The sequence below is a fragment of the Bufo bufo genome, chromosome 9 (assembly GCF_905171765.1).
Source record: "Bufo bufo chromosome 9, aBufBuf1.1, whole genome shotgun sequence".
Classification (NCBI taxonomy): domain Eukaryota; kingdom Metazoa; phylum Chordata; class Amphibia; order Anura; family Bufonidae; genus Bufo; species Bufo bufo.
Window position 1 is genome coordinate 229,381,472 of NC_053397.1, and position 26,714 is coordinate 229,408,185.

The window sequence follows — 26,714 nt, forward strand, 5'->3', positions numbered from 1 at the left end:
TGAGAGCCATTAATCTTGCTTGTTTGTAGGTGACCAAATACTTATTTTACCGAGGAATTTACCAATTAATTCATTAGTAATCCTACAATGTGATTTCCTGTATTCTTTCCCCCCATTCTGTCTCTCATAGTTGAAGTGTACCTATGATGAAAATTACAGGCCTCTCTCATCTTTTTAAGTAGGAGAACTTGCACAATTGGTGGCTGACTAAATACTTTTTTGCCCCACTGTATACCCACCGCTAAACACTGCATACACTGTGACCACAGCACACACTAAACACTGCAACAACCGCATACAGTGTGACCACAACACACACTAAGCACAATACACCCCCCTAAACACCGCATACACTGTGACCACAACACACACTAAACACTGCAACAACCGCATACACTGTGACCACAACACACACTAAACACAATACACCCCCCTAAACACCGCATACACTGTGACCACAACACACACTAAACACTGCAACAACCGCATACAGTGTGACCACAACACACACTAAACACTGCAACAACCGCATACAGTGTGACCACAACACACACTAAACACAATACACCCCCCTAAACACCGCATACACTGTGACCACAACACACACTAAACACAATACATCCCCCTAAACACTGCATACACTGTGACCACAGCACACACTAAACACTGCAACAACCGCATACAGTGTGACCACAACACACACTAAACACAATACACCCCCCTAAACACCGCATACACTGTGACCACAACACACACTAAACACAATACATCCCCTAAACACTGCATACACTGTGACCACAATACACACTAAACACAATACACCCCCCTAAACACTGCATACACTGTGACCACAACACACACTAAACACAATACATCCCCCTAAACACTGCATACACTGTGACCACAACACACACTAAACACAATACATCCCCCTAAACACTGCATACACTGTGACCACAACACACACTAAACACAATACACCCCCCTAAACACTGCATACACTGTGACCACAACACACACTAAACACAATACATCCCCCTAAACACTGCATACACTGTGACCACAATACACACTAAACACAATACATCCCACTAAACACTGCATACACTGTGACCACAACACACACTAAACACAATACATCCCCCTAAACACTGCATACACTGTGACCACAACACACACTAAACACAATACATCCCCCTAAACACTGCATACACTGTGACCACAACACACACTAAACACAATACATCCCCTAAACACTGCATACACTGTGACCACAACACACACTAAACACAATACATCCCCCTAAACACTGCATACACTGTGACCACAACACACACTAAACACTGCAACAACCGCATACACTGTGACCACAACACACACTAAACATAATACATCCCCCTAAACACTGCATACACTGTGACCACAGCACACACTAAACACAATACATCCCCCTAAACACTGCATACACTGTGACCACAATACACACTAAACACAATACACCCCCCTAAACACTGCATACACTGTGACCACAACACACACTAAACACAATACATCCCCCTAAACACTGCATACACTGTGACCACAACACACACTAAACACAATACATCCCCCTAAACACTGCATACACTGTGACCACAGCACACACTAAACACAATACATCCCCCTAAACACTGCATACACTGTGACCACAACACACACTAAACACAATACACCCCCCTAAACACTGCATACACTGTGACCACAACACACACTAAACACAATACATCCCCCTAAACACTGCATACACTGTGACCACAATACACACTAAACACAATACATCCCACTAAACACTGCATACACTGTGACCACAACACACACTAAACACAATACATCCCCCTAAACACTGCATACACTGTGACCACAACACACACTAAACACAATACATCCCCCTAAACACTGCATACACTGTGACCACAACACACACTAAACACAATACATCCCCTAAACACTGCATACACTGTGACCACAACACACACTAAACACAATACATCCCCCTAAACACTGCATACACTGTGACCACAACACACACTAAACACTGCAACAACCGCATACACTGTGACCACAACACACACTAAACATAATACATCCCCCTAAACACTGCATACACTGTGACCACAGCACACACTAAACACAATACATCCCCCTAAACACTGCATACACTGTGACCACAACACACACTAAACACAATACACCCCCCTAAACACTGCATACACTGTGACCACAACACACACTAAACACAATACATCCCCCTAAACACTGCATACACTGTGACCACAATACACACTAAACACAATACATCCCACTAAACACTGCATACACTGTGACCACAACACACACTAAACATAATACATCCCCCTAAACACCACATACACTGTGACCACAACACACACTAAACACAATACATCCCCCTAAACACTGCATACACTGTGACCACAGCACACACTAAACACAATACATCCCCCTAAACACTGCATACACTGTGACCACAATACACACTAAACACAATACATCCCACTAAACACTGCATACACTGTGACCACAACACACACTAAACACAATACATCCCCCTAAACACTGCATACACTGTGACCACAACACACACTAAACACAATACACCCCCCTAAACACCGCATACACTGTGACCACAACACACACTAAACACAATACATCCCCCTAAACACTGCATACACTGTGACCACAACACACACTAAACACTGCAACAACCGCATACAGTGTGACCACAACACACACTAAACACAATACATCCCCCTAAACACCGCATACACTGTGACCACAACACACACTAAACACTGCAACAACCGCATACAGTGTGACCACAACACACACTAACCACAATACACCCCCCTAAACACCGCATACACTGTGACCACAACACACACTAAACACAATACATCCCCCTAAACACCGCATACACTGTGACCACAACACACACTAAACACAATACATCCCCCTAAACACTGCATACACTGTGACCACAACACACACTAAACACAATACATCCCACTAAACACTGCATACACTGTGACCACAGCACACACTAAACACTGCAACAACCGCATACAGTGTGACCACAACACACTAAACACAATACATCCCCCCTAAACACTGCATACACTGTGACCACAGCACACACTAAACACAATACATCCCCCTAAACACTGCATACACTGTGACCACAACACACACTAAACACAATACATCCCCCTAAACACTGCATACACTGTGACCACAACACACACTAAACACAATACATCCCCCTAAACACTGCATACACTGTGACCACAACACACACTAAACACAATACATCCCCCTAAACACCACATACACTGTGACCACAACACACACTAAACACAATACATCCCCCTAAACACCACATACACTGTGACCACAACACACACTAAACACAATACATCCCCCTAAACACTGCATACACTGTGACCACAGCACACACTAAACACAATACATCCCCCTAAACACTGCATACACTGTGACCACAACACACACTAAACACAATACACCCCCCTAAACACTGCATACACTGTGACCACAACACACACTAGACACAATACATCCCCCTAAACACTGCATACACTGTGACCACAATACACACTAAACACAATACATCCCACTAAACACTGCATACACTGTGACCACAACACACACTAAACACAATACATCCCCCTAAACACTGCATACACTGTGACCACAACACACACTAAACACAATACATCCCCCTAAACACCGCATACACTGTGACCACAACACACACTAAACACAATACATCCCCCTAAACACTGCATACACTGTGACCACAACACACACTAAACACTGCAACAACCGCATACAGTGTGACCACAACACACACTAAACACAATACATCCCCCTAAACACCGCATACACTGTGACCACAACACACACTAAACACAATACACCCCCCTAAACACTGCATACACTGTGACCACAACACACACTAAACACAATACATCCCCCTAAACACTGCATACACTGTGACCACAATACACACTAAACACAATACATCCCACTAAACACTGCATACACTGTGACCACAACACACACTAAACACAATACACCCCCCTAAACACCGCATACACTGTGACCACAACACACACTAAACACAATACATCCCCCTAAACACTGCATACACTGTGACCACAACACACACTAAACACTGCAACAACCGCATACAGTGTGACCACAACACACACTAAACACAATACATCCACCCTAAACACTGCATACACTGTGACCACAACACACACTAAACACAATACATACCCCTAAACACAACATAGACTGTGACCACAGCAAACACTAAACACAATACATCCCCCGAAACACTGCATACACTGTGACCAAAACACACTAAACACAATACATCCCCCTAAATACTGCATACACTGTGACCACAACACACACTAAACACAATACATCCCCCTAAACACTGCATACACTGTGACCACAACACACACTAAACACAATACATCCCCCTAAACACTGCATACACTGTGACCACAACACACACTAAACACAATACATCCCACTAAACACTGCATACACTGTGACCACAACACACACTAAACACAATACATCCCACTAAACACTGCATACACTGTGACCACAATACACACTAAACACAATACATCCCACTAAACACTGCATACACTGTGACCACAACACACACTAAACACAATACATCCCCCTAAACACTGCATACACTGTGACCACAACACACACTAAACACAATACATCCCCCTAAACACCGCATACACTGTGACCACAACACACACTAAACACAATACATCCCCCTAAACACTGCATACACTGTGACCACAACACACACTAAACACTGCAACAACCGCATAACAGTGTGACCACAACACACACTAAACACAATACATCCCCTAAACACCGCATACACTGTGACCACAACACACACTAAACACAATACACCCCCCTAAAACACTGCATACACTGTGACCACAACACACACTAAACACAATACATCCCCTAAACACTGCATACACTGTGACCACAATACACACTAAACACAATACATCCCACTAAACACTGCATACACTGTGACCACAACACACACTAAACACAATACACCCCCCTAAACACCGCATACACTGTGACCACAACACACACTAAACACAATACATCCCCCTAAACACTGCATACACTGTGACCACAACACACACTAAACACTGCAACAACCGCATACAGTGTGACCACAACACACACTAAACACAATACATCCACCCTAAACACTGCATACACTGTGACCACAACACACACTAAACACAATACATACCCCTAAACACAACATAGACTGTGACCACAGCAACACTAAACACAATACATCCCCCGAAACACTGCATACACTGTGACCAAAACACACTAAACACAATACATCCCCTAAATACTGCATACACTGTGACCACAACACACACTAAACACAATACATCCCCCTAAACACTGCATACACTGTGACCACAACACACACTAAACACAATACATCCCCCTAAACACTGCATACACAGTGACCACAACACACACTAAACACAATACATCCCCCTAAATACTGCATACACTGTGACCACAACACACACTAAACACAATACATCCCCCTAAACACTGCATACACTGTGACCACAACACACACTAAACACAATACATCCCCCTAAACACTGCATACACTGTGACCACAACACACACTAAACACAATACATCCCCCTAAACACCGCATACACTGTGACCACAACACACTAAACACAATACATCCCCCCTAAACACTGCATACACTGTGACCACAACACACACTAAACACAATACATCCCCCTAAACACTGCATACACAGTGTGACCACAACACACACTAAACACAATACATCCCCCTAAACACTGCATACACTGTGACCACAACACACACTAAACACAATACATCCCCCTAAACACTGCATACACTGTGACCACAGCACACACTAAACACTGCAACAACCGCATACAGTGTGACCACAACACACACTAAACACAATACATCCCCCTAAACACCGCATACACTGTGACCACAACACACTAAACACAATACACCCCCCTAAACACTGCATACACTGTGACCACAACACACACTAAACACAATACATCCCCCTAAACACTGCATACACTGTGACCACAACACACACTAAACACAATACATCCCCCTAAACACTGCATACACTGTGACCACAACACACAGTAAACACAATACATCCCACTAAACACTGCATACACTGTGACCACAACACACACTAAACACAATACATCCCCCTAAACACTGCATACACTGTGACCCCAACACACACTAAACACAATACATCCCCCTAAACACTGCATACACTGTGACCACAACACACACTAAACACAATACATCCCCTAAACACCACATACACTGTGACCACAACACACACTAAACACAATACATCCCCCTAAACACTGCATACACTGTGACCACAACACACTAAACACAATACATCCCCCCCTAAACACTGCATACACTGTGACCACAACACACACTAAACACAATACATCCCCCTAAACACTGCATACACAGTGTGACCACAACACACACTAAACGCAATACATCCCCCTAAACACCGCATACACTGTGACCACAACACACACTAAACACAATACATCCCCCTAAACACTGCATACACTGTGACCACAGCACACACTAAACACTGCAACAACCGCATACAGTGTGACCACAACACACTAAACACAATACATCCCCTGTAAACACTGCATACACTGTGACCACAGCACACACTAAACACAATACATCCCCTAAACACTGCATACACTGTGACCACAACACACACTAAACACAATACATCCCCCTAAACACTGCATACACTGTGACCACAACACACACTAAACACAATACATCCCCCTAAACACTGCATACACTGTGACCACAATACACACTAAACACAATACATCCCACTAAACACTGCATACACTGTGACCACAACACACACTAAACACAATACATCCCCCTAAACACTGCATACACTGTGACCACAACACACACTAAACACAATACATCCCCCTAAACACCGCATACACTGTGACCACAACACACACTAAACACAATACATCCCCTAAACACCGCATACACTGTGACCACAACACACACTAAACACAATACATCCCCCTAAACACCGCATACACTGTGACCACAACACACACTAAACATAATACACCCCCCTAAACACTGCATACACTGTGACCACAACACACACTAAACACAATACATCCCCCTAAACACTGCATACACTGTGACCACAATACACACTAAACACAATACATCCCCCTAAACACTGCATACACTGTGACCACAACACACCCTAAACACAATACACCCCCCCAAACACCGCATACACTGTGACCACAACACACACTAAACACAATACATCCCCCTAAACACTGCATACACTGTGACCACAACACACACTAAACACTGCAACAACCGCATACAGTGTGACCACAACACACACTAAACACAATACATCCCCCTAAACACCGCATACACTGTGACCACAACACACACTAAACACAATACATACCCCTAAACACAACATAGACTGTGACCACAGCAAACACTAAACACAATACATCCCCCGAAACACTGCATACACTGTGACCAAAACACACTAAACACAATACATCCCCCTAAATACTGCATACACTGTGACCACAACACACACTAAACACAATACATCCCCCTAAACACCACATACACTGTGACCACAACACACACTAAACACAATACATCCCCTAAACACTGCATACACTGTGACCACAACACACTAAACACAATACATCCCCCCCTAAACACTGCATACACTGTGACCACAACACACACTAAACACAATACATCCCCCTAAACACCGCATACACTGTGACCACAACACACACTAAACACAATACATCCCCCTAAACACTGCATACACTGTGACCACAGCACACACTAAACACTGCAACAACCGCATACAGTGTGACCACAACACACTAAACACAATACATCCCCTAAACACTGCATACACTGTGACCACAGCACACACTAAACACAATACACCCCCCTAAACACTGCATACACTGTGACCACAACACACACTAAACACAATACATCCCCCTAAACACTGCATACACTGTGACCACAACACACACTAAACACAATACATCCCCTAAACACTGCATACACTGTGACCACAACACACAGTAAACACAATACATCCCACTAAACACTGCATACACTGTGACCACAACACACACTAAACACAATACATCCCCCTAAACACTGCATACACTGTGACCACAACACACACTAAACACAATACATCCCCCTAAACACTGCATACACTGTGACCACAACACACACTAAACACAATACATCCCCCTAAACACCACATACACTGTGACCACAACACACACTAAACACAATACATCCCCCTAAACACTGCATACACTGTGACCACAACACACTAAACACAATACATCCCCCCCTAAACACTGCATACACTGTGACCACAACACACACTAAACACAATACATCCCCCTAAACACTGCATACACAGTGTGACCACAACACACACTAAACACAATACATCCCCCTAAACACCGCATACACTGTGACCACAACACACACTAAACACAATACATCCCCCTAAACACTGCATACACTGTGACCACAGCACACACTAAACACTGCAACAACCGCATACAGTGTGACCACAACACACTAAACACAATACATCCCCCCTAAACACTGCATACACTGTGACCACAGCACACACTAAACACAATACACCCCCCTAAAGACTGCATACACTGTGACCACAACACACACTAAACACAATACATCCCCCTAAACACTGCATACACTGTGACCACAATACACACTAAACACAATACATCCCACTAAACACTGCATACACTGTGACCACAGCACACACTAAACACAATACATCCCCCTAAACACTGCATACACTGTGACCACAGCACACACTAAACACAATACACCCCCCTAAACACTGCATACACTGTGACCACAACACACACTAAACACAATACATCCCCTAAACACTGCATACACTGTGACCACAATACACACTAAACACAATACATCCCACTAAACACTGCATACACTGTGACCACAACACACACTAAACACAATACATCCCCCTAAACACTGCATACACTGTGACCACAGCACACACTAAACACAATACACCCCCTAAACACTGCATACACTGTGACCACAACACACACTAAACACAATACATCCCCCTAAACACTGCATACACTGTGACCACAATACACACTAAACACAATACATCCCACTAAACACTGCATACACTGTGACCACAACACACACTAAACACAATACATCCCCCTAAACACTGCATACACTGTGACCACAACGCACACTAAACACTGCAACAACCGCATACAGTGTGACCACAACACACACTAAACACAATACATCCCCCTAAACACCGCATACACTGTGACCACAACACACACTAAACACAATACACCCCCCTAAACACTGCATACACTGTGACCACAACACACACTAAACACAATACATCCCCCTAAACACTGCATACACTGTGACCACAATACACACTAAACACAATACATCCCACTAAACACCGCATACAGTGTGACCACAACACACACTAAACACAATACATCCCCCTAAACACCGCATACACTGTGACCACAACACACACTAAACACAATACACCCCCCTAAACACTGCATACACTGTGACCACAACACACATTAAACACAATGCATCCCCCTAAACACCGCATACACTGTGACCACAACACACACTAAACACAATACACCCCCCTAAACACTGCATACACTGTGACCACAATACACACTAAACACAATACATCCCACTAAACACCGCATACACTGTGACCACAACACACACTAAACACAATACATCCCCCTAAACACTGCATACACTGTGACCACAACACACACTAAACACTGCAACAACCGCATACAGTGTGACCACAACACACACTAAACACAATACATCCCCCTAAACACCGCATACACTGTGACCACAACACACACTAAACACAATACACCCCCCTAAACACTGCATACACTGTGACCACAACACACACTAAACACAATACATCCCACTAAACACTGCATACACTGTGACCACAACACACACTAAACACAATACATCCCCCTAAACACTGCATACACTGTGACCACAACACACACTAAACACAATACATACCCCTAAACACTGCATACACTGTGACCACAACACACACTAAACACAATACATCCCCCTAAACACTGCATACACTGTGACCACAACACACACTAAACACAATACATCCCCCTAAACACCGCATACACTGTGACCACAACACACACTAAACACAATACATACCCCTAAACACAACATAGACTGTGACCACAGCAAACACTAAACACAATACATCCCACTAAACACTGCATACACTGTGACCACAACACACACTAAACACAATACATACCCCTAAACACAACATAGACTGTGACCACAACACACACTAAACACAATACATCCCCCTAAACACTGCATACACTGTGACCACAACACACACTAAACACAATACATCCCCCCTAAACACTGCATACACTGTGACCACAACACACACTAAACACAATACATCCCCCTAAACACCACATACACTGTGACCACAGCACACACTAAACACAATACATCCCCCTAAACACCGCATACACTGTGACCACAACACACTCTAAACACAATACATCCCCCTAAACACCGCATACACAGTGTGACCACAACACACACTAAACACAATAATCCCCCCCTAACATTGCATACACTGTGGACCACAACACACACTAAACACAATACATCCCCCTAAACACCACATACACTGTGACCAAAACACACTAAACACAATACATCCCCCTAAACACCACATACACTGTGACCACAACACACACTAAACACAATACATCCCCCTAAATACTGCATACACTGTGACCACAACACACACTAAACTCAATACATCCCCCCTAAACACTGCATACACAGTGACCACAACACACACTAAACACAATACATCCCCCTAAACACCGCATACACTGTGACCACAACACACACTAAACACAATACATCCCCTAAATACTGCATACACTGTGACCACAACACACACTAAACTCAATACATCCCCCTAAACACTGCATACACTGTGACCACAACACACACTAAACACAATACATCCCCCTAAACACTGCATACACTGTGACCAAAACACACTAAACACAATACACCCCCCTAAACACTGCATACACTGTGACCACAATACACACTAAACACAATACATCCCCCTAAACACTGCATACACTGTGACCACAACACACACTAAACACAATACATCCCCCTAAACACCACATACACTGTGACCACAACACACACTAAACACAATACATCCCCCCTAAACACCGCATACACTGTGACCACAGCACACACTAAACACAATACATCCCCCTAAACACCACATACACTGTGACCACAACAGACACTAAACACAATACATCCCCCTAAACACCGCATACACTGTGACCACAACACACACTAAACACAATACATCCCCCTAAACACCACATACACTGTGACCACAACACACACTAAACACAATACATCCCCCTAAACACCGCATACACTGTGACCACAACACACACTAAACACAATACATCCCCCTAAACACTGCATACACTGTGACCACAACACACACTAAACACAATACATCCCCCCTAAACACTGCATACACTGTGACCACAACACACACTAAACACAATACATCCCCCTAAACACTGCATACACTGTGACCACAACACACACTAAACACAATACATCCCCCGAAACACTGCATACACTGTGACCACAACACACACTAAACACAATACATCCCCCTAAACACTGCATACACTGTGACCACAACACACACTAAACACAATACATCCCCCTAAAACACCCACATACACTGTGACCCACAACACACACTAAACACAATACATCCCCCTAAACACTGCATACACAGTGTGACCACAAACACCACTAAACACTATACATCCCCCTAAACACTGCATACACTGTGACCACAACACACAGTAAACACAATACATCCCACTAAACACGCATACACAGTGTGACCACAACACACACTAACCACAATTCACCCCCCTAAACACTGCATACACTGTGACCACAACACCACTAAACACAATACATCCCCTAAACACCGCATACACTGTGACCACAACACACACTAAACACAATACATCCCCCTAAACACTGCATACACTGTGACCACAACACACCACTAAACACAATACATCCCACTAAACACTGCATACACTGTGACCACAACAACACACTAAACACAATACATCCCCCTAAACACTGCATACACTGTGACCACAGCACACACTAAACACAATACATCCCCTAAACACTGCATACACTGTGACCACAACACACACTAAACACAATACATCCCCTAAACACTGCATACACTGTGACCACAACACACACCTAACACCAATACATCCCCTAAACACTGCATACACTGTGACCACAAACACACACTAAACACAATAGCATCCCACTAAACACTGCATACACTGTGACCCACAACACACACTAAACACAATACATCCCCCTAAACACCGCATACACTGTGACCACAACACAACACTAAACACAATACATCCCACTAAACACTGCAATACACTGTGACCACAACACACACTAAACATCTGCAAGATACTGTGTCCAACAACACACAACCTAAACACAATACATCCCCTATACACTGCCATACACTGTGACCACAACACACACTTGCGTACTCCTTGTTATTAATTAGGTGCAGCCGTCTGGTATTGCGCTGGGTCGCCATCTAGATAAATTAGGGCCATAGTGGAGAACAGGGTTCAGCTGTGAGAATACTGTACAGCTCCCAGCACTCAAGCAGCCTATATGCATGCTGGAAGATGTCGTTTTTGCTGTGCTGGAGTTTGCAGACCACAGGGGTAGAGCATTTGGTGGGTGCAGGGTGTTTGCAGTGCATTGGTGTGTGCAGAGCGGATACGACTGAGTCACGCACACAAGTTATTACAAGAACAGTTGTGCTTTTGGACACAGAGTCAGGTGTGACATCACTGGAGGAGCAGAGCTGTGTCCACAGAACTCTCCAAACTGCTTGCTGACTAGAGCTGAAAGGATTCAGGAGCCATCACATTATCTGCCTACTAGGTACTCGGGCTGGGCGAGGGGATATAAGGGTCTGATCATTCACAGGAGGCTACTGGAGGTAATGGTGACACATACTGGTAGCACTGGCTGAAGGGACTCCTCCTGTGATGTCACCTGCCCAGTCCACAGAGGCTGCTGTGTAATATCCGGGGTAATGGTAATACATGAGGGTAACACTGGCTGAAGGGACTCCTCCTGTGATGTCATCTGCCCAGGTCCACAGAGGCTGCTGTGTAATATCTGGGGGTAATGGTGACACATAAGGGTAACACTGGATGAAGGGACTCCTCCTGTGATGTCATCTGCCCAGTCCACAAAGACTGCTGTGTAATATCTGGAGGTAATGGTGACACATAAGGGTAACACTGGATGAAGGGACTCCTCCTGTGATGTCACCTGCCTAGTCCGCAGAGGCTGCTGTGTAATATCTGGGGGTAATGGTGACACATACTGGTAACACTGGCTGAAGGGACTCCTCCTGTGATGTCACCTGCCCAGTCCACAGAGGCTGCTGTGTAATATCTGGGGGTAATGGTGACACATACTGGTAACACTGGCTGAAGGGACTCCTCCTGTGATGTCACCTGCCCAGTCCACAGAGGCTGTTGTGTAATATCTGGGGGTAATGGTAATACATGAGGGTAACACTGGCTGAAGGGACTCCTCCTGTGATGTCATCTGCCCAGTCCACAGAGCCTGGTGTGTAATATCTGGGGGGTAATGGTAATACATGAGGGTAACAATGGCTGAAGGGACTCCTCCTGTGATGTCACCTGCCCAGTCCACAGAGGCTGCTGTGTAATATCTGGGGGTAATGGTAATACATGAGGGTAACACTGGCTGAAGGGACTCCTGTGATGTCATATGCCCAGTCCACAGAGGCTGCTGTGTAATATCTGGGGGTAATGGTGACACAAGGGGGTAACACTGGCTGAAGGGACTCCTCCTGTGATGTCATCTGCCCAGTCCACAGAGGCTGTTGTGTAATATCTGGGGGTAATGGTGACACATGAAGGTAACACTGGCTAAAGGAACTCCTCCTGTGATGTCATCTGCCCAGTCCACAGAGGCTGCTGTGTAATATCTGGGGGTAATGGTTACACATGAGGGTAACACTGGCTGAAGGGACTCCTCCTGTGATGTCACCTGCCCAGTCCACAGAGCCTGGTGTGTAATATCTGGAGGTAATGGTGACCCATAAGGGTAACACTGGCTGAAGGGACTCCTCCTGTGATGTCACCTGCCCAGTCCACAGAGGCTGTTGTGTAATATCTGGGGGTAATGGTGACACATGAGGGTAACACTGGCTGAAGGGACTCCTCCTGTGATGTCATCTGCCCAGTCCACAGAGGCTGCTGTGTAATATCTGGGGGTAATGGTGACACATGAGGGTAACACTGGCTGAAGGGACTCCTCCTGTGATGTCATCTGCCCAGTCCACAGAGGCTGTTGTGTAATATCTGGGGGTAATGGTGACACATGAGGGTAACACTGGCTGAAGGGACTCCTCCTGTGATGTCATCTGCCCAGTCCACAGAGGCTGTTGTGTAATATCTGGGGGTAATGGTAATACATGAGGGTAACACTGGCTGAAGGGACTCCTCCTGTGATGTCACCTGCCCAGTCCACAGAGGCTGCTGTGTAATATCTGGGGGTAATGGTGACACAAGGGGGTAACACTGGCTGAAGGGACTCCTCCTGTGATGTCACCTGCCCAGTCCACAGAGGCTGCTGTGTAATATCTGGGGGTAATGGTGACGCAAGGGGGTAACACTGGCTAAAGGAACTCCTCCTGTGATGTCATCTGCCCAGTCCACAGAGGCTGCTGTGTAATATCTGGGGGTAATGGTGACACATAAAGGTAACACTGGCTGAAGGGACTCCTCCTGTGATGTCATCTGCCCAGTCCACAGAGGCTGCTGTGTAATATCTGGGAGTAATGGTGACCCATAAGGGTAACACTGGCTGAAGGAACTCCTCCTGTGATGTCATCTGCCCAGTCCGCAGAGGCTGCTGTGTAATATCTGGGGGTAATGGTAACACATGAGGGTAACACTGGCTGAAGGGACTCCTCCTGTGATGTCATCTGCCCAGTCCACAGAGGCTGCTGTGTAATATCTGGGGGTAATGGTAATACATGAGGGTAACAATGGCTAAAGGGACTCCTCCTGTGATGTCATCTGCCTAGTCCACAGAGGCTGCTGTGTAAAATCTGGGGGTAATGATGACACAAGGGGGTAACACTGGCTGAAGGGACTCCTCCTGTGATGTCACCTGCCCAGTCCACAGAGGCTGTTGTGTAATATCTGAGGTAATGGTGACACATAAGGGTAACCACTGGATGAAGGGACTCCTCCTGTGATGTCATCTGCCCAGTCCACAGAGGCTGCTGTGTAATATCTGGGGGTAATGGTGACCCATAAGGGTAACACTGGCTGAAGGGACTCCTCCTGTGATGTCACCTGCCTAGTCCGCAGAGGCTGCTGTGTAATATCTGGGGGTAATGGTGACCCATAAGGGTAACACTGGCTGAAGGGACTCCTCCTGTGATGTCACCTGCCCAGTCCGCAGAGGCTGCTGTGTAATATCTGGGGGTAATGGTGACACATGAGGGTAACACTGGCTGAAGGGACTCCTCCTGTGATGTCACCTGCCCAGTTCACAGAGGCTACTGTGTAATATCTGGGGGGTAATGGTAATACATGAGGGTAACACTGGCTGAAGGGACTCCTCCTGTGATGTCACCTGCCTAGTCCGCAGAGGCTGCTGTGTAATATCTGGGGGTAATGGTGACACATGAGGGTAACACTGGCTGAAGGGACTCCTCCTGTGATGTCATCTGCCCAGTCCACAGAGGCTGTTGTGTAATATCTGGGAGTAATGGTGACCCATAAGGGTAACACTGGCTGAAGGAACTCCTCCTGTGATGTCATCTGCCCAGTCCACAGAGGCTGCTGTGTAATATCTGGGGGTAATATTGACACATGAGGGTAACACTGGCTGAAGGGACTCCTCCTGTGATGTCACCTGCCCAGTCCACAGAGGCTGCTGTGTAATATCTGGGGGTAATATTGACACATGAGGGTAACACTGGCTGAAGGGACTCCTCCTGTGATGTCATCTGCCCAGTCCACAGAGGCTGCTGTGTAATATCTGGGGGTAATGGTGACCCATAAGGGTAACACTGGCTGAAGGGACTCCTCCTGTGATGTCACCTGCCCAGTCCACAGAGGCTGCTGTGTAATATCTGGGGGTAATATTGACACATGAGGGTAACACTGGCTGAAGGGACTCCTCCTGTGATGTCATCTGCCCAGTCCACAGAGGCTGCTGTGTAATATCTGGGGGTAATGGTAATACATGAGGGTAACACTGGCTGAAGGGACTCCTCCTGTGATGTCATCTGCCCAGTCCACAGAGGCTGCTGTGTAATATCTGGGGGTAATGGTGACACAAGGGGGTAACACTGGCTAAAGGAACTCCTCCTGTGATGTCACCTGCCCAGTCCACAGAGGCTGTTGTGTAATATCTGGGGGTAATGGTAATACATGAGGGTAACACTGGCTGAAGGGACTCCTCCTGTGATGTCATCTGCCCAGTCCACAGAGGCTGCTGTGTAATATCTGGGGGGTAATGGTGACACAAGGGGGTAACACTGGCTAAAGGAACTCCTCCTGTGATGTCATCTGCCCCGTCCACAGAGGCTGTTGTGTAATATCTGGGGGTAATGGTAATACATGAGGGTAACACTGGCTGAAGGGACTCCTCCTGTGATGTCACCTGCCTAGTCCACAGAGGCTGCCGTGTAATATCTGGGGGTAATGGTGACCCATAAGGGTAACACTGGCTGAAGGGACTCCTCCTGTGATGTCACCTGCCTAGTCCGCAGAGGCTGCTGTGTAATATCTGGGGGTAATGGTGACCCATAAGGGTAACACTGGCTGAAGGGACTCCTCCTGTGATGTCACCTGCCTAGTCCGCAGAGGCTGCTGTGTAATATCTGGGGGTAATGGTGACCCATAAGGGTAACACTGGCTGAAGGGACTCCTCCTGTGATGTCACCTGCCCAGTTCACAGAGGCTACTGTGTAATATCTGGGGGGTAATGGTAATACATGAGGTTAACACTGGCTGAAGGGACTCCTCCTGTGATGTCACCTGCCTAGTCCGCAGAGGCTGCTGTGTAATATCTGGGGGTAATGGTGACACATGAGGGTAACACTGGCTGAAGGGACTCCTCCTGTGATGTCACCTGCCCAGTCCACAGAGGCTGCTGTGTAATATCTGGGGGTAATATTGACACATGAGGGTAACACTGGCTGAAGGGACTCCTCCTGTGATGTCATCTGCCCAGTCCACAGAGGCTGCTGTGTAATATCTGGGGGTAATGGTGACCCATAAGGGTAACACTGGCTGAAGGGACTCCTCCTGTGATGTCACCTGCCCAGTCCACAGAGGCTGCTGTGTAATATCTGGGGGTAATATTGACACATGAGGGTAACACTGGCTGAAGGGACTCCTCCTGTGATGTCATCTGCCCAGTCCACAGAGGCTGCTGTGTAATATCTGGGGGTAATGGTGACACAAGGGGGTAACACTGGCTAAAGGAACTCCTCCTGTGATGTCACCTGCCCAGTCCACAGAGGCTGTTGTGTAATATCTGGGGGTAATGGTAATACATGAGGGTAACACTGGCTGAAGGGACTCCTCCTGTGATGTCATCTGCCCAGTCCACAGAGGCTGCTGTGTAATATCTGGGGGTAATGGTGACACAAGGGGGTAACACTGGCTAAAGGAACTCCTCCTGTGATGTCATCTGCCCCGTCCACAGAGGCTGTTGTGTAATATCTGGGGGTAATGGTAATACATGAGGCTAACACTGGCTGAAGGGACTCCTCCTGTGATGTCACCTGCCTAGTCCACAGAGGCTGCCGTGTAATATCTGGGGGTAATGGTGACACAAGGGGGTAACACTGGCTGAAGGGACTCCTGTGATGTGACCTCCCCAGTCCACAGAGGCTGCTGTGTAATATCTGGGGGTAATGGTGACACAAGGGGTAACACTGGCTGAAGGGACTCCTCCTGTGATGTCATCTGCCCAGTCCACAGAGGCTACTGTGTAATATCTGGGGGTAATGGTAATACATGAGGGTAACACTGGCTGAAGGGACTCCTCCTGTGATTTCATCTGCCCAGTCCACAGAGGCTGTTGTGTAATATCTGGGGGAAATGGTGACACATGAGGGTAACACTGGCTGAAGGGACTCCTCCTGTGATGTCACCTGCCCAGTCCACAGAGCCTGTTGTGTAATATCTGGGGGTAATGGTAACACATGAGGGTAAAACTGGCTGAAGGGACTTCTCCTGTGATGTCATCTGCCTAGTCCACAGAGGCTGCTGTGTAATATCTTGGGGTAATGGTGACCCATAAGGGTAACTCTGGCTGAAGGGACTCCTCCTGTGATGTCATCTGCCCAGTCAACAGAGGGCTGCTCTGTAATATCTGGGGTAATGGTGACACATGAGGGTAACACTGGCTGAATGGACTCCTCCTGTGATGTCACCTGCCCAGTCCACAGAGACTGCTGTGTAATATCTGGGGGTAATGGTGACCCTAAGGGTAACACTGGCTGAAGGGACTCCTCCTGTGATGTCATCTGCCTAGTCCGCAGAGGCTGCTGTGTAATATCTGGGGGTAATGGTGACCCATAAGGGTAACACTGGCTGAAGGGACTCCTCCTGTGATGTCACCTGCCCAGTCCACAGAGGCTGCTGTGTAATATCTGGGGGTAATATTGACACATGAGGGTAACAACTGGCTGAAGGGACTCCTTCTGTGATGTCATCCGCCCAGTCCACAGAGGCTGCTGTGTAATATCTGGGGGTAATGGTGACCCATAAGGGTAAACACTGGCTGAAGGGACTCCTCCTGTGATGTCACCTGCCCAGTCCACAGAGGCTGTTGTGTAATATCTGGGGGTAAATGGTGACCAATAAGGGTAACACTGGCTAAAGGAACTCCTCCTGTGATGTCATCTGCCCAGTCCACAGAGGCTGTTGTGTAATATCTGGGGGTAATGGTGACACATGAAGGTAACACTGGCTGAAGGGACTCCTCCTGTGTTGTCATCTGCCCAGTCCACAGAGGCTGTTGTGTAATATCTGGGGGTAATGGAAATACATGAGGGTAACACATGGCTGAAGGGACTCCTCCTGTGATGTCATCTGCCCAGTCCACAGAGGCTGCTGTGTAATATCTGGGGGGTAATTGTAATACATGAGGCTAACAACTGGCTGAAGGGACTCCTCCTGTGATGTCACCTGCCTAGTCCACAGAGGCTGCCGTTAATATTCTGGGGGTAATGGTGACACAAGGGGTAACACTGGCTGAAGGGACTCCTGTGATGTGACCTCCCCAGTCCACAGAGGCTGCTGTTGTAATATCTGGGGGTAATGGTGGAACACAAGGGGGTAACACCTGGCTGAAGGGACTCCTCCTGTGATGTCATCTGCCTAGTCACAGAGGCTGCTGTGTAATATCTGGAGGTACTGGTGACACATGAGGGTAACAAGGCTGAAGGGACTCCTCCTGTGATGTCATCTGCCCAGTCACAGAGGCTGCCTGTGTAATATCCTGGGGTAATGGTAATACATGAGGGGTAACACTGGCTGAAGGGACTCCTTCTATGATGTCATCTGCCCCGTCCACAGAGGCTGCTGTGTAATATCTGGGGGTAATGGTAATACATGAGGCTAACACTGGCTGAAGGGACTCCTCCTTTGATGTCACCTGCCTAGTCACAGAGCTGCCGGTGTAATATCTGGGGGGTAATGGTGACACAAGGAGGGGAGGTAACACTGCTGAAGGGACTCCTGTGATGTGACCTCCCCAGTCCACAGAGGCCTGCTGTGTAATATCTGGGGGTAATGGTGACACAAGGGTAACACTGGCTGAAGGGACTCCTCCTGTGCTGTCATCTGCCTAGTCCACAGAGGCTGCTGTGTAATATCTGGAGGTACTGGTGACACATGAGGGTAACACAGGCTGAAGGGACCTCTCCTGTGATGTCATCTGCCCAGTCCCACAGAGGCTAGCTGTGTAATATCTGGGGGTAATGGTGACACATGAGTGTAACCACTGGCTGAAGGGACTCCTCCTGTGATGTCATCTGCCCAGTCCACAGAGGCTGCTGTGTAATATCTTGGGGTAATGGTGACCCATAAGAGGTAACACTGGCTGAAGGGACTTCTCCTGTGATGTCATCTGCCCAGTCCACAGAGGCTGTTGTGTAATATCTGTGGGTAATGGAAATACCATGAGGGTAACCAATGGCTGAAGGGACTCCTTCTATGATGTCATCTGCCCCGTCCACAGAGGCTGCTGTGTAATATCTGGGGGGTAATGGTGACCCATAAGGGTAACACTGCTGAAGGACCTCCCTCCTGTGATGGTCACCTGCCCAGTCCCACAGAGGCTGTTGTGTAATATCTTGGGGTAATGGTGACCCATAAGGGTAACACTGCTGAAGGGACTCCTCCTGTGATGACACCTACCCAGTCCACAGAGGCTGCCGTGTAATACTGGGGTTAATGGTGACCCATAAGTGTAACACTGGCTGAAGGGACTCCTCTGTGATGTCACCTGCCCCGTCCACAGAGGCTGTTGTGTAATATCTGGGGTAATGGTGACACATGAGGGTAACACTGGCTGAAGGGACTCCTCCTGTGATGTCACCTGCCCAGTCCACAGAGGCTGTTGTGTAATATCTGGGGGTAATGGTGACATATGAGGGTAACACTGGCTGAAAGGGACTCCTCCTGTGATGTTACCTGCCCTAGTCCACAGAGGCTGCTGTGTAATATCTGAGGGTAATGGTAATACATGAGGGTAACACTGGCTCAAGGGACTCCTCCTGTGATGTCACCTGCCTAGTCCACAGAGGCTGCCGTGTAAATATCTGGGGGTAATGGTGACACAAGGGGGTAACACTGGCTGAAGGGACTCCTCCTGTTGTTCTCACCTGCCCAGTCCACAGAGGCTGTTGTTTAATAACTGGCGGTAAATGGTGACCCATAAGGGTAACACTGGCTGAAGGGACTTCTCCTGTGATTTAATCTGCCCAGTCCACAGAGGCTGCTCTGTAATATCTGGGGGTAATGGTGACCACATGAGGGTAACACTGGTGCTGAAGGACTCCTCCTGTGAAGTCATCTGCCAGTCCACAGAGGCTGTTGTGTAATATCTGGGGGGTAATGGTGATGTGACCCATGAGGGTAACCACTGGCTGAAGGGACTCCTTCTATGATGTCATCCTGCCCCGTCCACAGAGGCTGCTGTGTAATATCTTGGGTAATGGTAATACATGAGGGTAACACTGGCTGAAGGGACTCCTCCTGTGATGTCACCTGCCCAGTCCACAGAGGCTGTTGTGTATATCTGGGGGTAAAGGTGACCCATAAGGGTAACACTGGCTGAAGGGACCTCCTCCTGTGATGTCACCTGCCCAGTCCACAGAGGCTGTTGTGTAATATCTGGGGGTAATGGTGACATATGAGGGTAACACTGGCTAAAGGGACTCCTCCTGTGATGTCATCTGCCCAGTCCACAGAGGCTGCTGTGTAATATCTGGGGGTAATGGTAATACATGAGGGTATCACTGGCTGAAGGGACTCCTCCTGTGATGTCACCTGCCCAGTCCACAGAGGCTGCTGTGTAATATCCGGGGGTAATGGTAATACATGAGGGTAACACTGGCTCAAGGGACTCCTCCTGTGATGTCACCTGCCAGTCCACAGAGGCTTCCGTGTAATATCTGGGGGTAATTGTGACACATGAGGGTAACCACTGGTCTGAAGGGACTCCTCCTGTGATGTCAAACTACCCAGTCCCACAGAGGCTGCCGTGTAATATCTGGGGGGTAATGGTAATACATGAGGGTAACACTGGCTGAAAGGACTCCTCCTGTGATGTCACCTGCCCAGTTCACAGAGGCTGCTGTGTAATATCTGGAGCGTAATGGTAACACATAAGGGTAACAATGGCTGAAGGGACTCCTCCTGTGAGTCATCTGCCCAGTTCACAGAGGGCTGTTGTGTAATATCTGGGGGTAATGGTAATACATGAGGGTAACACTTGGCTGAAGGGACTCCTCCTGTGATGACACCTGCCCAGTTCACAGAGGCTGCTGTGTAATATCTGAGGGTAATGGTATTACATGAGGGTAACACTGGCCTGAAGGACTCCTCCTGTGATGTCACCTGCCCCAGTCCCACAGAGAGCTACTGTGTAATATCTGGGGGTAATGGTAAGACATGAGGGTAACACTGGCTGAAGGGACTCTCCTGTGATGTCACCTGCCCAGTCCCACGAGGCTGTTATGTAATATCTGGGGGTAATGGTATACATGAGGGTAACACTGGCTGAAGGGACTCCTCCCTTTGATGTCATCTGCCCAGTCCACAGAGCCTGGTGTGTAATATCTGGGGGTAATGGTTAATACATGAGGGTAACACTGCGGAAGGGACTCCTTCTATGATGTCATCTGCCCCGTCCACAGAGGCTGCTGTGTAATATCTGGGGGTAATGGTAATACATGAGGGTAACACTGGCTGAAGGGACTCCTTCTTGATGTCATCTGCCCCGTCCCACAGAGGCCTGCTGTGTATTATCTGAGGGTAATGGTAATACATGAGGCTAACACTGGCTGAAGGGACTCCTCCTTTGATGTCACCTGCTAGTCCACAGAGGCTGCCGTGTAATATCTGGGGGTAATGGTGACACAAGGGGGTAACACTGGCTGAAGGGACTCCTGTGATGTGACCTCCCCAGTCACAGAGGCTGCTGTGAATAATCTTGGGGTAATGGTGACACAAGGGGTAACACTGGCCTTGAAGGGACTCCTCCTGTGATGTCATCTGCCCAGTCCACAGAGGCTACTGTGTAATATCTGGAGGTACTGGTGACACATGAGGGTAACACAGGCTGAAGGGACTCCTCCTGTGATGTCATCTGCCCAGTCCACAGAGGCTGCTGTGTAATATCTGGGGGTAATGGTGACACATGAGTGTAACACTGGCTGAAGGGACTCCTCCTGTGATGTCATCTGCCCAGTCCACAGAGGCTGCTGTGTAATATCTTGGGGTAATGGTGACCCATAAGGGTAACACTGGCTGAAGGGACTCCTCCTGTGATGTCATCTGCCCCGTCCACAGAGGCTGCTGTGTAATATCTGGGGGTAATGGTGACCCATAAGGGTAACACTGGCTGAAGGGGCTCCTCCTGTGATGTCACCTGCCCAGTCCACATAGGCTGCTGTGTAATATCTGGAGGTAATGGTGACCCATAAGGGTAACACTGGCTGAAGGGACTCCTCCTGTGATGTCACCTGCCCAGTCCACAGAGGCTGTTGTGTAATATCTTGGGGTAATGGTGACCCATAAGGGTAACACTGGCTGAAGGGACTCCTCCTGTGATGACACCTACCCAGTCCACAGAGGCTGCCGTGTAATATCTGGGGGTAATGGTGACCCATAAGGGTAACACTGGCTGAAGGGACTCCTCCTGTGATGTCACCTGCCCCGTCCACAGAGGCTGTTGTGTAATATCTGGGGGTAATGGTGACACATGAGGGTAACACTGGCTGAAGGGACTCCTCCTGTGATGTCACCTGCCCAGTCCACAGAGGCTGTTGTGTAATATCTGGGGGTAATGGTGACATATGAGGGTAACACTGGCTGAAGGGACTCCTCCTGTGATGTTACCTGCCTAGTCCACAGAGGCTGCTGTGTAATATCTGAGGGTAATGGTAATACATGAGGGTAACACTGGCTCAAGGGACTCCTCCTGTGATGTCACCTGCCTAGTCCACAGAGGCTGCCGTGTAATATCTGGGGGTAATGGTGACACAAGGGGGTAACACTGGCTGAAGGGACTCCTCCTGTGTTCTCACCTGCCCAGTCCACAGAGGCTGTTGTGTAATATCTGGCGGTAATGGTGACCCATAAGGGTAACACTGGCTGAAGGGACTTCTCCTGTGATTTAATCTGCCCAGTCCACAGAGGCTGCTCTGTAATATCTGGGGGTAATGGTGACACATGAGGGTAACACTGGCTGAAGGGACTCCTCCTGTGAAGTCATCTGCCCAGTCCACAGAGGCTGTTGTGTAATATCTGGGGGTAATGGTGACACATGAGGGTAACACTGGCTGAAGGGACTCCTTCTATGATGTCATCTGCCCCGTCCACAGAGGCTGCTGTGTAATATCTTGGGGTAATGGTAATACATGAGGGTAACACTGGCTGAAGGGACTCCTCCTGTGATGTCACCTGCCCAGTCCACAGAGGCTGTTGTGTAATATCTGGGGGTAAAGGTGACCCATAAGGGTAACACTGGCTGAAGGGACTCCTCCTGTGATGTCACCGGCCCAGTCCACAGAGGCTGTTGTGTAATATCTGGGGGTAATGGTGACATATGAGGGTAACACTGGCTAAAGGGACTCCTCCTGTGATGTCATCTGCCCAGTCCACAGAGGCTGCTGTGTAATATCTGGGGGTAATGGTAACACATGAGGGTAACACTGGCTGAAGGGACTCCTCCTGTGATGTCACCTGCCCAGTCCACAGAGGCTGTTGTGTAATATCTGGGGGTAAAGGTGACCCATAAGGGTAACACTGGCTGAAGGGACTCCTCCTGTGATGTCACCTGCCCAGTCCACAGAGGCTGTTGTGTAATATCTGGGGGTAATGGTGACATATGAGGGTAACACTGGCTAAAGGGACTCCTCCTGTGATGTCATCTGCCCAGTCCACAGAGGCTGCTGTGTAATATCCGGGGGTAATGGTAATACATGAGGGTAACACTGGCTCAAGGGACTCCTCCTGTGATGTCACCTGCCCAGTCCACAGAGGCTTCCGTGTAATATCTGGGGGTAATTGTGACACATGAGGGTAACACTGGCTGAAGGGACTCCTCCTGTGATGTCAACTACCCAGTCCACAGAGGCTGCCGTGTAATATCTGGGGGGTAATGGTAATACATGAGGGTAACACTGGCTGAAAGGACTCCTCCTGTGATGTCACCTGCCCAGTTCACAGAGGCTGCTGTGTAATATCTGGAGGTAATGGTAACACATAAGGGTAACACTGGCTGAAGGGACTCCTCCTGTGATGTCATCTGCCCAGTTCACAGAGGCTGTTGTGTAATATCTGGGGGTAATGGTAATACATGAGGGTAACACTGGCTGAAGGGACTCCTCCTGTGATGTCACCTGCCCAGTTCACAGAGGCTGCTGTGTAATATCTGAGGGTAATGGTATTACATGAGGGTAACACTGGCTGAAGGGACTCCTCCTGTGATGTCACCTGCCCAGTTCACAGAGGCTGCTGTGTAATATCTGAGGGTAATGGTAATACATGAGGGTAACACTGGCTGAAGGGACTCCTCCTGTGATGTCACCTGCCCAGTCCACAGAGGCTGTTATGTAATATCTGGGGGTAATGGTAATACATGAGGGTAACACTGGCTGAAGGGACTCCTCCCTTTGATGTCATCTGCCCAGTCCACAGAGCCTGGTGTGTAATATCTGGCGGTAATGGTGACACATGAGGGTAACACTGGCTGAAGGGACTCCTCCTGTGATGTCATCTGCCCAGTCCACAGAGGCTGCTGTGTAATATCTGGGGGTAATGGTGACACATGAGGGTAACACAGGCTGAAGGGACTCCTCCTGTGATTTCATCTGCCCAGTCCACAGAGGCTGTTGTGTAATATCTGGGGGTAATGGTGACCCATAAGGGTAACACTGGCTGAAGGGACTCCTCCTGTGATTTCATCTGCCCAGTCCACAGAGGCTGCTGTGTAATATCTGGGGGTAATGGTGACCCATAAGGGTAACACTGGCTGAAGGGACTCCTCCTGTGATGTCACCAGCCTAGTCCGCAGAGGCTGCTGTGTAATATCTGGGGGTAATGGTGACCCATAAGGGTAACACTGGCTGAAGGGACTCCTCCTGTGATGTCACCTGCCCAGTCCACAGAGGCTGCTGTGTAATATCTGGGGGGTAATATTGACACATGAGGGTAACACTGGCTGAAGGGACTCCTCCTGTGATGTCATCTGCCCAGTCCACAGAGGCTGCTGTGTAATATCTGGGGGTAATGGTGACCCATAAGGGTAACACTGGCTGAAGGGACTCCTCCTGTGATGTCACCTGCCCAGTCCACAGAGACTGCTGTGTAATATCTGGGGGTAATATTGACACATGAGGGTAACAC

At 47.9% G+C, this 26,714-nt stretch overlaps 1 protein-coding gene across 6 annotated transcripts in view; it reads left to right on the top strand.

Moving 5' to 3' along the window:
- Positions 1 to 13,294: 13,294 nt before the first annotated feature.
- Positions 13,295 to 26,714, top strand: part of MOB3C (MOB kinase activator 3C) — a 130,788-nt gene continuing 117,368 nt past the window's right edge. For 2 of the 6 annotated variants that reach the window (XR_005774105.1, XM_040406697.1), the window contains exon 1: positions 13,296 to 13,443. The gene's annotated coding sequence lies outside the window, so the exon portion shown is untranslated. Of the gene's footprint in view, positions 13,502 to 26,714 lie in introns of all 6 variants that reach the window. The other 4 variants (XM_040406698.1, XM_040406696.1, XM_040406695.1 and 1 more) reach the window with 4 other exon arrangements.